Source organism: Ursus maritimus (genome assembly GCF_017311325.1).
Source record: "Ursus maritimus isolate PB19 chromosome X unlocalized genomic scaffold, ASM1731132v1 scaffold_X1, whole genome shotgun sequence".
Taxonomy (NCBI): domain Eukaryota; kingdom Metazoa; phylum Chordata; class Mammalia; order Carnivora; family Ursidae; genus Ursus; species Ursus maritimus.
The window spans coordinates 73198328-73212903 of NW_024423319.1; the positions used below are offsets into that span (position 1 = coordinate 73198328).

Sequence of the window (14576 nt, forward strand, 5' to 3'; positions counted from 1 at the left end):
GCGTGCAATCAGTTAAAGGGTCTGACTCTTGATTTTGGCTCGGGTTGTGATCTCACTATCGGTCAGTCGTGGGTTCAAGCCCCATGTGGCGCTCTCTCTGCATGGAAGCTGCTTCAGATTCTCTCTCCCTCCCTTAAACCCCCCCAAATAAATAAAATCTTAAAAAAAACCTCACATTGACCTTATGATGTAGCTATCATTATCATGCCCATTTTGCAGGTGAGCCAACTGTGGTTCAAGGAGATGAAGTGACTCTCCCTGAGATTACACAACTGGCTATGAGTGGAGGAGGTGAGATTTGAATCGAGGCAGTTAGAATCTGGAACCCATGAATTTAATCAGCCTGCTCTAACTAATCTTCTGGTTGGACAGTGATAAAAATGGGGCTCATTTTTATGCAGAGGAAGAGAGAACAGAGATGGCCAAAGCTTTGAGGGCAGATCGGGGAGAAAGCAGAAGATCCCCAGAGCAGCAGCAGAGCCCCCAGCCAGCTGTTCAGACAGGCAGGTAGAGCAAGCATCTGGAAGGCAGCAGACACTAGAAGGAAGCGCAGGCAGGCAGGTGGTTGGCAGCCAGTGATGGAGGCTCTGCCGTGGGGCCTGGGCTTTCAGAGCAGTCTGCCTGATGTCAGAAGGTTTGGCAAGAGCTGGAGAAAGCACGAGTCCTGTGAAGACTAAGGTGTCACATGGGGCACCAAGGCAGGAATGAGAAGCTGGAAGCACCAGAGTAGGGCCTTAAAGTTGGGGCTTTTACACAACAAACCAGGAAACGGTCTAGTTCTTAGGGCTAGGAATCAACTCCATTCATTCACCTTCCCATCCGTTCTTTCAACGTTTTTGGCGTTCTCACTATGTTGCAAGTGCTGTGCAAGTCTCTGGGGGTAAGACACAATATAGTGAGGGGGCCAGACCTTTAAAACAGTTGGCGACAACACTGTGTGATTAGTTCTATATTGGAGGCACAAAGAGACTGTGTGTGTGGTGGGGGGAGGAGACTGACTTTTCTTGGGAGAATTCACCAAGAATATTAAGTCTGAGCTGGCTCTTTTTTTCCCCAGTTTTTATTTATTATTTATTTGACAGAGAGAGAGCACAAGCAGGGGGAGCGGCAGGCAGAGGGAGAAGCAGGCTCCCCGCTGAGCAGGGAGCCTGACAAGGGGCTCGATCCCAGGACTCTGGGATCATGACCTGAGTCGAAGGCAGACGCTTAACTAACTGAGCCACCCAGCACCATTCTGAGCTGGATCTTTAAAGAAGAGAAGAAATGTCCCAGGCTCTGAATGGTGGAGAGGATTTCAGACAGAAGGAATAATAGACCAAAACATAAAGTTGTGAAAAAGTAGCCACAGTGGGGGAATGAGAAGCAATTCAGACTGGACCGTGGACTGTATCGTAGGGAGAGGTGGGAATGTGAGTCTGAAGAAGACCGGTGGCCACATTATGCAGGCTTTTTGGGTGCTGCTGAAGATCCCAGACTTTCTCCCCCAGGTAGAGGAGAGCCACCTGCAGTCTTTATGATGGCAAGTGACTGGATTGCACTGGGGTGTTTTAGGAAGATTACATGGGAGTTAGTGTCCAGATGCACTGGGGGTAAGCAGATCTCTCAAGAGGTTATTGCAGCTGTGAAGGCGAGAGATGATGGGAGTGTGAACTAAGATCCTGACAGAGAGGAGTAAGTGCCAGAAAACATTCCTGAGGGTGAGTTGACAAGACTCAGTGATTGATATGCTGAGCGATGAGGGAGAAAGGAGCCGTGGACAACTCCAGAGATTTCTTATTTGACAACTGGGTCTATGGTGACATCATTCACATAGAGATTGGGAATTTAGGATGAGAAGCGGATTTTATGGGAGGAGACAGGGAGCTCAGACTGGGACGAACCGAGTTGGAAGTGCCCAGTGGTGTTCTGGTAAATGTTTAACTACCGGGTCTAGGTGGTGAAGGGAGATTTGACTTGCTGATCCCTGCGGTATAAATATGCCCACCCTGGTCAGTTTTCAGGTTTACCAATAAATATGCCCACCCTGGCCACCCACTCACAAAATTCCTGAAAATTTAACGGTCTCAAAGACCCATGGAAAGTACTGTCCCAGGTAGTCAGTTCACTCAGTCCCGTGGAATTCATTCCTGATCTGCTTGATCTCAGGTTGGCAGTTCCATGAACCCATTCACTTCTCCACTGGAGTCCTGAAAATCTTTATTTTTTTTTTAAGTAATCTCTGTACCCAACGTGGGACTGAGTGAACTGATGAAAGATAATTATGGTTTTCGTTTGGAATATTGCTCCTGGATTGAAGGAACACTTTTTTCTTCTTAGTTATCTGTACTCCTAACAACTGGTAGATTATTCTTTTATAAACAGAAATGAAACATTTATCTTTTCTCCCTAACTAATCTCTCCAGAATTTGAAAGCTCTGAGTAATTTTATTTCCATGGCAATATAATTATTTGCATAAGTTCAATAAGAATCTGTCCTCTTCCTAACAGGACATAATTGGAAACATTGCCAATGTGACCAAAACTTTGATTGGAATGTCATATTTGAGAATGATGTGCACAGAATCAGATATGACAGTTTTAAGGAACTAAGGTTGACTTTATGGAACCAATGCTTGCAAAGCCCTCTTGAGAAAACTTCCTGGTACCTGGATTACAGGGTTCCCAGCCTTACAGGTGAATAAGGAGGGTCACTTCCAGGCAGGCCCAGGAATCTTAGGCTGTTTGGGGGGATCTCAAAGGAATTCACCCAAATCTATAGGTATTGCGGGTGAAATCTGGTGGCAAGTTCTTGGCTTGACTCCAGGAGGATTTAAAGGTCTAAAGTGAGATTCCTTATGAGAAGTTCCAGCAGGGGCAGCTGGGTGGCTCAGTCGGTTAAGCGTCCAACTCTGGATTTTGGCTCAGGTCATGATCTCAGGGTTGTGAGATTGAGCCCCGAGTTGGGCTCTGCACTGGGCATGGAGCCTGCTTAAGATTCTCTCTCTCCCCCTCTCCCTCAGCCCCCCCGGCCTCAAAAAGTAAGTTCCAGCAAAGCAAGCTTAAAAAGGCCTATGTGGTCACTTACCATTCTTGCCACATAAATGTTAATAATCAGGCCAAATCTAATGAGATCAGACTTATTTTATAAGCAAGAATCAAAAAGGTAAGGGTGACTATAGAGAGAAATTTTATGTCTCAATCAAAAACCATAGCATGCCTTTGTGGCTTATTAGATTCTACTCCCATTCATTGTCTTTGAGCTGTTTTTCAACTCTTGGTAAACTCAGTTTACTTACTACTTTGTTATCTATCTGTAAATTGGACTGGGTCTTGTCATCCTACACATTATGTCAGTCCTTACCAATTCTTAATTCTTTTCGCTTCCTTCAATATCTGGCTACAACTCTTCAACTTGGCATTTCCAATTTTTCTCCCACTCTCCTAACTTGGTACTGTGGAGAAATAAGACCTGACCGCCCGGAACATTATGGGACTCCAGGTTGTCTCGTAGCTGACCTTTCCCCCAGAATCTGAAGAAGCCCTATAAGCTGAAGCTGGACAACTTGATATGAACTTCAAAGGAGTCCTCACCACGGCAGATCACATGTGGGCAACCCATGCCTGCTGTTGTGTGGGCCACGGGGGACGCTCACGGGGAGATGTGCATCCTCCATGCTCTCCTCCAGGAAATAACCATGCAAACTGCAAATCAGGAAGTCTGTCAGATTGCCACTATTGTCCTCATTCCACCATCGAAAGATGCTCTGAGCCCAGTGTATAGAAATTTTCTGACCAGCTGCTCTCCAGGCTCAGGAACTAGATTTATAACCTTCTCTAATCATTAATCTTTGTTTTTCTTTTGTTTTCATAGAAATTCCCCTTTATTTTTTTTTTAAGATTTTGTTCATTTATTCATGAGAGACGGGGGGGGGGCAGAGGGAGAAGAGGGCTCCCAGCGGAGCAGGGAGTCCGATGCGGGACTCGATACCAGAGCCCTGGGATCATGACCCAAGCTGAAGGCAGACACTTAACCGACTGAGCCACCCAGGCATCCCAGAAATTCCCTTTATTGAATGCCTAATGGCTCACACCATCCAACAAATATCTTCTACTACAAAATCTCAACAACTGGTCCTAAATGAACAAAAGGGTGATCAGATGATAAATGGACTTCAATTGTTTAGAGGGAAGAAGAAGTTCTCTTCTTTCTTTAAACAGGAGGAGAGATTGACAAAGACTCTCCCCTTGACCACATTTTAGGCTTCTGTGAGTCCTCTTTGCAGTAGGCCTCAACTGTGGCCCTCATTCTGTCTTTGGCCTGCCCAGCCCAGTCTTAGCAAGGACTCCTGCTAAACTATCCCCCCACTGTTGGTATCCGATCAAGTTCTTCAGTCCCCACATTTGATGTCTAAGTCTTTGGCTCGCCTCTAGCAAGACTGTTACGTCAGTTTAGCAGAATCCTCCATCCTTGACATCTCCTCTTGGTAATTTTCCATCCACTGACCCCCTCTTTCTTCTCACTGGCTATAAATCCCCACTTGTCTTTTTTTGTATTCAGAGTTAAGCCTGATCTCTCTCCCCTATCTTGAAAACGTCTTCCTTATCATTATGTGAGGCAAAATTTGATAAAACTTCAAGGAGAAACAGATGAAGCCACTATTACAGCTGGAGACTTCAACACCCCTCTGTCAGAAATGGACGATCCAGTAGGCAGAAAATCAGTAAGAACATAGTTGAACTCACCGGCACCATCAATCAACTGGATACAATCGACATCCATAGACTACTTGTCCAACAACAGCGGAACACATATTCTTCTTCAGCTCATATAGAACATTCACAAGGAGAGATCACGTTCTGGGCCAAAAAACCCCGCATTTTAACAAATTCAAAAAAAAAATAGAAATCATACAATGTCTGCCCTCAGACCACAGAATTAAAATAGAAATCAATAACAGAAAAGTAACCGAAAAATCACAAAATACTTGGAGATTAAACAACACAGTTCTAAATAACACATAGGTCAAAGAAGAAACTTCAAGAGAAATTTTTGAATATTTTGAACTAAAACAAAACTAAATATCAAAATTTATCAAAATGTGTGGGATTCAACAAAAGCAGAGAAAAATGTGTAGCATTAAATGCCTGTATTAGAAAAGAATAAAGGTCTAAAATCAATAATCTGAGTTTCCACCTTAGGAAACTAGAAGAAAAGAGCAAATTAAATCCAAAGTAAGCAGAAGAAAAAGAAGAAGAAGAATTAGAGCAGAAATCAAAGAAATTGCAAACAGGAAATCAATGGAGAAAAATCAATGAAACAAAAGCTGAGTCTTTGAAAAGATCAATAAAATTGACAAGCCTCTACCCAGGCTAACAAAAAAAACAAAACAAAACAAAACAGAAAAAGGACACAAGTTACTAATATCATAAGTTAAAAGAGGGATAATCACTGTAGATCCATGAACATTAAGAGGGTAGTAATGGAATACCACGGACAGCTCTATGCCCACTAATTTGATAACCTAGTTGAAATGGACCAATTCCTTGAAACGCTCAAGTAGCTGAAAGAAGAAATAGAAAATCTGAATAGGCCTATATCTATTAATGAACTTGAATCAATAACCTTTCCAAAACAGAAAGCTCTGGACCTAGAGGGACTCACTGGTGAACTCTACCAAAAATTTAAAGAAGAAATTATATCAGTTCTCTATAATCTCTTTCAGAGGATAGAAGCAAAAGGAATACTTTCTAACTCATTCTATGAGGCCAACATTACCATAATACCCAAACCAGACAAAGACATTACAAGAAAACTACAGACCAATATTTCTCATGAACATAGATCCAAAAATCCTTGACAAAATATTAGCAAATCAACTCCAACAATGTATAAAAAGAATTATATGCTATGACCAAGTGGGGTTTATTCCAGATATGCAAGGCTGGTACAACATCCAAAAATCAGTTAATGTAATCAATCATGTCAATAGGCTAACAAAGAAAAAATCACATGATCATATCAATGGATGTAGAAAAACCATTTGATAAAATCCAACAGCCATTCATGAAAAAAAAAAAAACTCTCAGTAAACTAGGAATAGAGTGAAATTTCCTCTACTTGGCTAATAATCTCTTGAAAAACAAACAAACAACCAACTACAGCTAACGTCATACTTAATGGCAACAAACTAAAGCTCTCCCATTCCGATCAGGAACAAGGCAAAGATGTCCCCTTCACACCACTCCTTTCAACATTGTAGGGGAAGATCTAGCTAATGCAAATGAGACAGAAAGGGGAAAAAAAGTTATACAGATTGAGGAGGAATAAATAAAACTGTCTTTGTTTGTAAATGACATGATTGTCTATATAATCTGAAAGAATTGACCAAAAGACTCCTGGAAACAATAACCAATTATAGCAAGGTTGCAGAATATAAGGTTAATACACAAAAGTCAATCGCTTTCCTAAATGCCAATAATGAACAAGTGAAATTTGAAATTAAAAACACAATACTAATTTACATTAGCACTCCCCAAAAATGAAATACTTGGGTATGAATCTACCAAAATTTGTGCAAGATTTATATGAGAATAACAAAACCATAGAAGAATTAGAGAGATACTCCATGTTCATGGGCTGGAAGACTCAATATTGTCAAGGTGTCAGTTCTTCCGCACTTGACCTAGGGATTCAAAGCAACCCCACTCAAAATCTCTGCAAGTTGTTTTGTAGATATCAGCAGACTGATTTTTATGGAGTTTAAATGGAGAGGCAAAAGACTGAGAATAGCTAACACAATACTGATGGAGAAGAACAAATTTGGAGGACTGACACCACCCAATGTCAAGTCTTACTATAAAGCTGCAGTAATCGAGACTTGGGGCATTGGCAAAAGAACAGACAAAGAGATTGATGAAACAGAATAGGAAGCCCAGATATAGACCCACATAAATATAGTCAATTGGTCTTTGACACAGGAACAAAAGCAAAGATAGTGTTTTCAACAAATGGTGCTGGAAAAAGTGAACACCTATATTAAAAGAAAGAGAAAGAAAGAAAGAAAGAAAGAAAGAAAGAAAGAAAGAAAGAAAGAAAGAGAAAGAATCTAGAAAGAGACCTTACACCCTTCACAAAAATTAACTCATAATGGATCATGGACCTGAATGTACAATACCAAACTATCAAACTCCTGGGATATAACACAGGAGAAAACCTAGATGACCTTGGGTAAGGCAATGACTTTTTAGATACAACAGCAAAGGCTCAATCCATGAAAGAAAGAGTCAATAAGCTAAAAATTAAAATTAAAAACTTCTCAGTGAAAGACAGTGCCAAGAAAATCAGAACACAAACCACAGACTGGGAGAAAATATTTGCAAAAGACACATCTGATCAAGAACTATTATCCAAAGTATGCAAAGAACTCTTAAAACTCAATAATTAGAAAACAGACAACCTGATTTAAAAATGGGCCAAAGACCTTAACAGACACCTCATCAAAGAAGATTTACAAATGGCAAATAAGCCCATGGAAATACACTCTACATCACGTACCATCAGGCAAATGCAAATTAAAACAGCAATGAGATACCACCACGCACTTACTAGAATGCCCCAAATCCAGAGCACTGACAACAACAAATCGTAGGGAGAATATGGAGCAACAGGAACTGTCTTTCATTGCTGGCAGGCATGCAAAATGAAAGACACTTTGAAAGACAGTCTGGTGATTATTTATAAAACTAAACATATTCTTGCTGTGTGATCCAGAAACTGCACTCCTTTCAACCTAAAGGAGTTGAGAACTTACGTCCACTAAAAAACCTGCACAAATATGTTTACGGCAGCTTATTCATAGTTGCCAAAACTTGGAAGCAACCAAGATGTCCTTCAGTAGGTGAATGGATAAGCTGTGGTACATCCAAATAATGGAATAGTATTCAATGCTAAAAAGAAATGATGGGCGCCTGGGTGGCTCAGTTGGTTAGGTGTTTGCCTTCAGCTCAGGTCATGATCCCAGGATCCTGGGATCCAGCCCCAAGTCGGGGTCCCCACTCAGTGGAGAGCCTACTTCTCCCTCTCCCTCTGCTGCTCCCCCTGCTTGTGTGCTCTCTCTCTCTCTGTCAAATAAATAAATAAAATCTTTAAAAAAATAAACAAAAAGAAATGAGCTATCAAGACAAGAAGAGACATGGAGGAAACTTATATGCTTATTACTCAGTGAGACAAGCCAATCTGAAAAGGCTACCTACTGTATGATTCTGACTATGTAACATTCCGAAAAGGCAAAACTGTGGAGACAGTAAAAAGATCAGTGTTTGCCAGGAGTTGGGGGTTGGGGCAGGGATGAATAGGTAGAATGCAGAGGATCTGGAGGACAGTGAAAATACTCAGTATGATACTATACTGGCAGGTATGTGTCATTATACGTTTGTCTAAACCCATAGAATGTACAACATCAAGAGTGAATCCTGGGGCGCCTGGGTGGCACAGCGGTTAAGCATCTGCCTTCAGCTCAGGGCGTGATCCCGGCGTTATGGGATCGAGCCCCGCATCGGGCTCCTCTGCTGGGAGCCTGCTGCTTCCTCTCCCACTCCCCCTGCTTGTGTTCCCTCTCTCGCTGGCTGTCTCTATCTCTGTTGAATAAATAAATAAAATCTTTAAAAAAAAAAAAGAGTGAATCCTAAGGTAAACGAGATTTTGGGTGATTATGATGTGCGATCAAGTCAGGAGCAGGAATCCACCCTCCACAAACCCGCCAGACTGTACTGTAATCTTCTCTGCCAGCCAGTGCAAGAGTGTCTTGCTGGACTCTCCAAGGACACACTTTAGCCCAGTTCTCACATGAGTGGCAATATTTCCCAAACTTTAGTCGTCCAAGAATGACCTTCACAATTTTCCCCGGATCCATGTGACCACTTGTACTATTATTTAATCAACACTTTTCTTTAAATTGCCTTTCAATCAATTGCTCCTGCTTTTTGCCCTTTTGCTTCCTCCCAAGAAAAAATAATTTAATTCACCCCGCCCCCCCCCCAAAAAAAACCTACGAGGAAGCTGTCATGCTGGAGACCAACATACTTTCTCTCAAGAAATTCTACATAATCAGGTCGTGACAGATAGCTCATGAGTTGAGTCCTTGATGAGTCCTGGAAATGCAGTTAGGACCCACGTTGTTGAAAAATCCATAAATTCGAGCCCCAGTTGGTGTCATGAGAGTCCCATGGAGCTGGAGATCAACTAGGAGAAAACATGAGATCCACATTTCCTATGTACCTCACTATAGGGCACATGGTTTTTGTTTTGTTTTGTTTTTTAATTTTTTAAGTAATCTCTACACCTGACGTGGGGTTCAAACTCACAACCCTGAGATCAAGCATCAGGTGCTCCATGGACTGAGCCCACCAGGCGCCCGGAGGGTACATGTTTATTAATGGAGAATTGTTGGGGGGAGCAGAGGTGGGATCTGGACTGTTTAACTTTTTTTTCTCTCTCTATATATAAATCTTTAGGTGAATTCATTCACCTTAGTTTAATGTGTTTATGATGGACACCCTTGTATCCACAAATGGTCACTGTCTGGGAGCACAGAGGAGGGAACATAATTTCTGTCCGAAGAAAGGTTTGGGAATCTGAGAAGTCTTTTTTTTTTTTAAGATTTTATTTATTATGTGACAGAGAGACAGCCAGCGAGAGAGGGAACATAAGCAGGGGGAGTGGGAGAGGAAGAAGCAGGCTCCCAGCGGAGGAACCTGATGTGGGACTCGATCCCACAACGCCGGGATCACGCCCTGAGCCAAAGGATCACGCTTAACGCCTGCGCTACCCAGGCAACCCTGAGAAGTCTTGACAGAGGGAATGACATTAGAGCCGGGATTTGAAAGACTCGTGGAAGTTCTGGTGAAGGGTGGGGAGGGCATTCCAGGTGCAGGGACACATAAGCGAAGGCTTGCAGATATAAATGTTTCTGTCATGCTTGTTGATGCCTAGGGGTTCAGCGCAGATAAAGTGCAGGGCTGGACTGTGAAGGGGATCTTTTGGCCATACTAACAAGTTTGGACTTTAATATACATAAGGGGAGTCTTCTGAATTTCTTAAAGCTAGTCACATGCCCAGAATCGGAAGGGGAAAACTGCAAGTGGGGAGACCAGCTGAGAAAGTTCCATAATTGTCTGAGCATAAGGGGATGAGAACCCGTTCTAAAAGAGAAGCAAGATGTTGGAGGAGAATGAGGCAGAAATAGGGAAGTAAGGCCGTTGAGCTAATTTAGGAAATAAAGATGATGACTTGACTTTAGACTGATCATAGTGAAATTATTAAGTTCTTGAGCTCCTGGAATCAGGAAGAATCCTGGCTCTGTAACATCCCAGTTGTGTGACCTTAGACACATTAACATCTCTGTGCCTCAGCTTCTTCAACTGCAAAATGGGGCTAAGAAAATACCTACCATCTAGGATTAAACGGAGGAAGTACTCAATAAATGTTAGCTATCATTTTTACTATTATTATTTTTACAGCAAGCTAAACTTCAGTAGGCAGTTGGAAATGTGAATCAAAGTGCAAAAGGAAAATTACACCAGAGGTTTCTTTTTTTTTTTTTTAAGATTTTATTTATTTGACAGAGATAGAGACAGCCAGCGAGAGAGGGAACACAAGCAGGGGGAGTGGGAGAGGAAGAAGCAGGCTCATAGTGGAAGAGCCTGATGTGGGGCTCGATCCCATAACGCCGGGATCATGCCCTGAGCTGAAGGCAGACGCTTAACCGCTGTGCCACCCCGGCGCCCCAAACCAGAGGTTTCTAACTCACCTTGTAGAGATAACAGTCGATCTCAGAGAGTGACTGAGCCTCTGTGAAGGGCAGAGAATGGAATTTTGCAGAATGTTCACATATAGGAGTGGTAAAAGAACGGGTCCAGAAATTGAGAGGCATGAGAGGGAGGGAGAGGTCCTTACCGTGGAGAGGATCTGCGAATCGCCAAGCACAGCGGCTTCCCCTAAGTCCTCAGTCCCTGACACATCCGCAGCGTCGGATGCAAGTGACCTCTTAAAGCCTTCTTTTGGAAGCTCTCTTGTTCAGTTTCCATGGCATTCTGTTCTCTTCTACCTTCTGTGATTATGCATAGAATGTCTCAGCTGAAAGCCCCGGAGCTTACCAGCTCCAGCCCCTTCATTTTACAACGGAAGAGACTAAAGAGCCAGAAAATGGAAGTAGCTTATTCGAGGTTCACACTCAATTGTTCCTTCCTTGTCTGGGTTTTTCCCCGTTTTCTCACTTCCCAGAGTTCTTTGCTCTTTGCTCTCCTATACTTTCTTTAAACTCACCTGTTTCCATAGCTTTCAGGATTGCCTTCAGATCTTTGGTTGCCAAACTGAATTCTCCTACCTTGCCTCTCTCCAGAGCTGCTCTCCCACCCTTCCAACAGCTAGCTGGATGTTCCCTTAACACCGCACACACAGCATATCTGAAGCATAATCGTTCCCCACAAGGCTAGCTTCCTTCTTTGACTCTACCATCCTATTAATGGCACCTCCATTCTCCTAGCCAGCTAATCCCTTATCAAATCTTATCAGTTAGTCCTATACAAACGCAGTGGTATTTGTAGGTATATAAATGTCCATGTAGTGCAGTGGTTAAGCACACTGCCATTAGGGACAAAACCGCCTGGGTCATGGGGCGCCTGGGTGGCTCAGTTGGTTAAACGTCAGGATATGATCCCAGGAGCCCTGTGTCGGGCTCCCCGCTCCTCGGAAAGCCTGCTTCTCCCTCTCCCTCTGCCTGCCACTCCCCCTGCTTGTGCTCTCTCTCTGTGTCCAATAAATAAATAAAATCTTTTTTAAAAACTGCTTGGGACCAAATCCTGGCTCTGTGATCTTGGGTAAGTGACTTAGTCGGAACCAGAGGCCATTAAAACAGGAAGAGACCTTAAAGATGCATATTTCTCAGGGTGCCTGGGTGGCTCTGTCGTTTAGGGTTAGACTCTTGATTTTGGCTCAGGTCGTGATCTCAGGGTTGTGAGATTGAGCCCCAAGTCAGGCTCTGGGCTCAGCATGGAGTCTGCTTGGGATTCTGTTTCCCCTCTCCTTTTGCCCCTCCCACTGCTCTCTCTCTCTCTCTCTCTCTCTCTCTCTCTTATTTTTTTGACAGAGAGAACAAGAGAGCAAAAGCAGGGGGAGCAGCAGAGGGAGAGGGAGAGGGAGAAGGAGGCTCTCCGCTGAGCAGGGACCCCGATGCAGGACTCGATCCCAGAACCCTGGGATCATGACATGAGCCGAAGGCAAACACTTAACCGACGGAGCCACCCAGGTGCCCCAATAAATAATTTTTCAAAAAGATACATATTTCTTCAAACTTCACCTTTTTCCAAAAAGAAATGTGAATCCCTGAAAAAGTAAATCCCCATAGTTTTGCAAAAAGGAGTCAGGACTGGAATCCAGGGCTGTCGAAGCCCCAGGCCAGTGCACTTTGTACTACACCAATATTGCCCCTTGCTACCCTATTGGCTCTGTCACCACTGCCACCTCCCTAAATAGGATATTTATTACCTTGTGCCTGGATTATTGACACAGTCACCTCTACCTACTCTTGCAAACTCTCATCCATCCCATCCCCCGTTCGTCCTGCCAAGTTAACTGGCGTCATTTCCATCTTGACATTCCCCTCGCTGAAAAGCTTTTAGTGGTTCCTCATTGCCTACTAAATAAAATCCAAATGTCCAAACTAGGCATCATAACTCTTCTAAAACCTGGTGTCAGCCCACCTTTTCATGCTTCATTGCCCACACTATCTTTTATACCCCATGACCCAGACGTGCCCAATATTCTCTGTTCCTTGAGCAGCTCACGTACCTTCATGCCCTGTTGCCTTTTTACATACTGTTCTCTGAACTTTGAGAGTCCTCGCTTTGATTTTCCTCCTGGTGAATTCTTACTCAAGGCCCAACTCAAATGTCCTAGGGCATGAACACTTTCCAGATTTCCTTAGTCCAAATGACTCTCTATGATAATATACGTGACAGGAGTTGCCATCATAGATCGGTGTGTAGAAACCGTGAGTTTCCATCTCCCTCTTCCTTTTTTCACCTGTGTTCCCACAGCACATTGCTTATACCTCTCTTTAACACTTATGTCACTTAACCTTGTATTAGAGCTGGTTATTTAAACAACGAGACTCGTCTCATTCGTCTTTGCGTCCTCCATGGCCCCTAACAGAGTTCTTGGTACACAACAGGTACTTAACAAATATTCAATGGAATGAAACAAAAGCTGTGGAGCCAAGTCTTGAGATGCCCCCTCATGAATAATTCAGCGAGACCAATTCCGACATGGAGTGACATGTTGAGAGAAGAGAAATCTGGGACAGCTTGTGGGTAGGTCTCCAACAATGTGCTTCGAAACAGCCTCGATAACTTTCAAGCTGACAGGTAAAGTTCTTATCCCCACATTCTTTAACGTGAGCTGAAGCTTATGCACGCCCAGCACCCCGAGCCAGAGAGTGGGTTACCAATAAGTGAAAAGCAGTGACCAGTGCTGAAGAGGTGAAAGCAGGAGCTCTTTGGAGCCATTTATAAAAGGAAGCTACCATGATCCAGAAATTAACGTTTCCCTGGAAAGGGAATCTTGACCGAGGTCTTTGGATCATTTCCCTTGGAAGAGTGGATAACTGTGATGGGTGATGCAGGCCAAGTAGCTTGGCATGGGTGACACGCCTTTATGGTTTCTCAGTGGCAAGATCTGTTCCAGGCCATTCTGGATACAGCTTTTAGCTAAGGCTGCTGTGCAGCTCGTTCCAATTCGGGAAGTGATGCCTGGGGTATGGCCGAGTTGAAAGATGACTGCATTCTCATGATGACAGCTTAAAGACAGGCCTCAAGTTCACTCCCTTGTTGGCCACCTCCGTTCATTCATTCAGTCGTCATTTATCATATACCTACTGTGTGCCAGGAACACAGGTGCTGATACAGAGATGAATGGCCCCTGCCCTTAAAAAAGTATTATTCTAACGGAGGAGACACAGAGGGAAACAGACAAGATGGTGAACTACCCTAAGTGCCATCACAGAGAAATACAGTGTAGAGGAGAAACAGAGGGATAGAGAAAGTGGGAGGAATAAAACCTAAACTCCGGAATGTAGAACAAAAGGCCACTGGCTACCTCTCACCACTCCTCAGCCTTTGTAAGTGTAGAGTAGACTATCTGAGCTGAGTTTCAGACAAAGAAGAGTTTGTAAAGAAACAGGGGAAAGGTGGGCGCCTGCGCAGTTCAGTGGGTTAAGCGTCTGCCTTCGGCTCAGGTCCTGATTCCAGGGTCCTGGGATCGAGTCCCGTGTTAGGCTCCCTCCTCAGCGGGGAGCCTGCCTCTCCCTCTGCCTGCCACTCCTCCTGCTTGTGCTCTCTCTCTTTCTCATAGATAAATAAAATCTTTAAAAAAAAAAAAGATACAGGGAAAAGGTGTTATGGGCAGATTTTATTCCCAAGGCAGTGAGGAGGGTTTTAAGAAGGGGAGTAACATGATTAGATATACATTTCAGAAAGACCACTCTGAAGAATGTTTGGAGAATGGATTGGAAGAGGCCATGAATGGAGGTAGGGAGACAAGA

The 14576-nt window shown here is 43.5% G+C and overlaps 1 long non-coding RNA gene across 1 annotated transcript in view; it reads right to left on the bottom strand.

The window, feature by feature from the left end:
- Positions 1-11429, bottom strand: part of LOC121102878 — a 14144-nt gene extending 2715 nt beyond the window's left edge. Inside the window, exon 1 of the long non-coding RNA XR_005834982.1 lies at positions 10934-11429. This is a non-coding gene — a long non-coding RNA (uncharacterized LOC121102878). The remainder of the gene's footprint in view (positions 1-10933) is intronic.
- Between the last annotated feature and the right edge of the window lie 3147 nt (positions 11430-14576).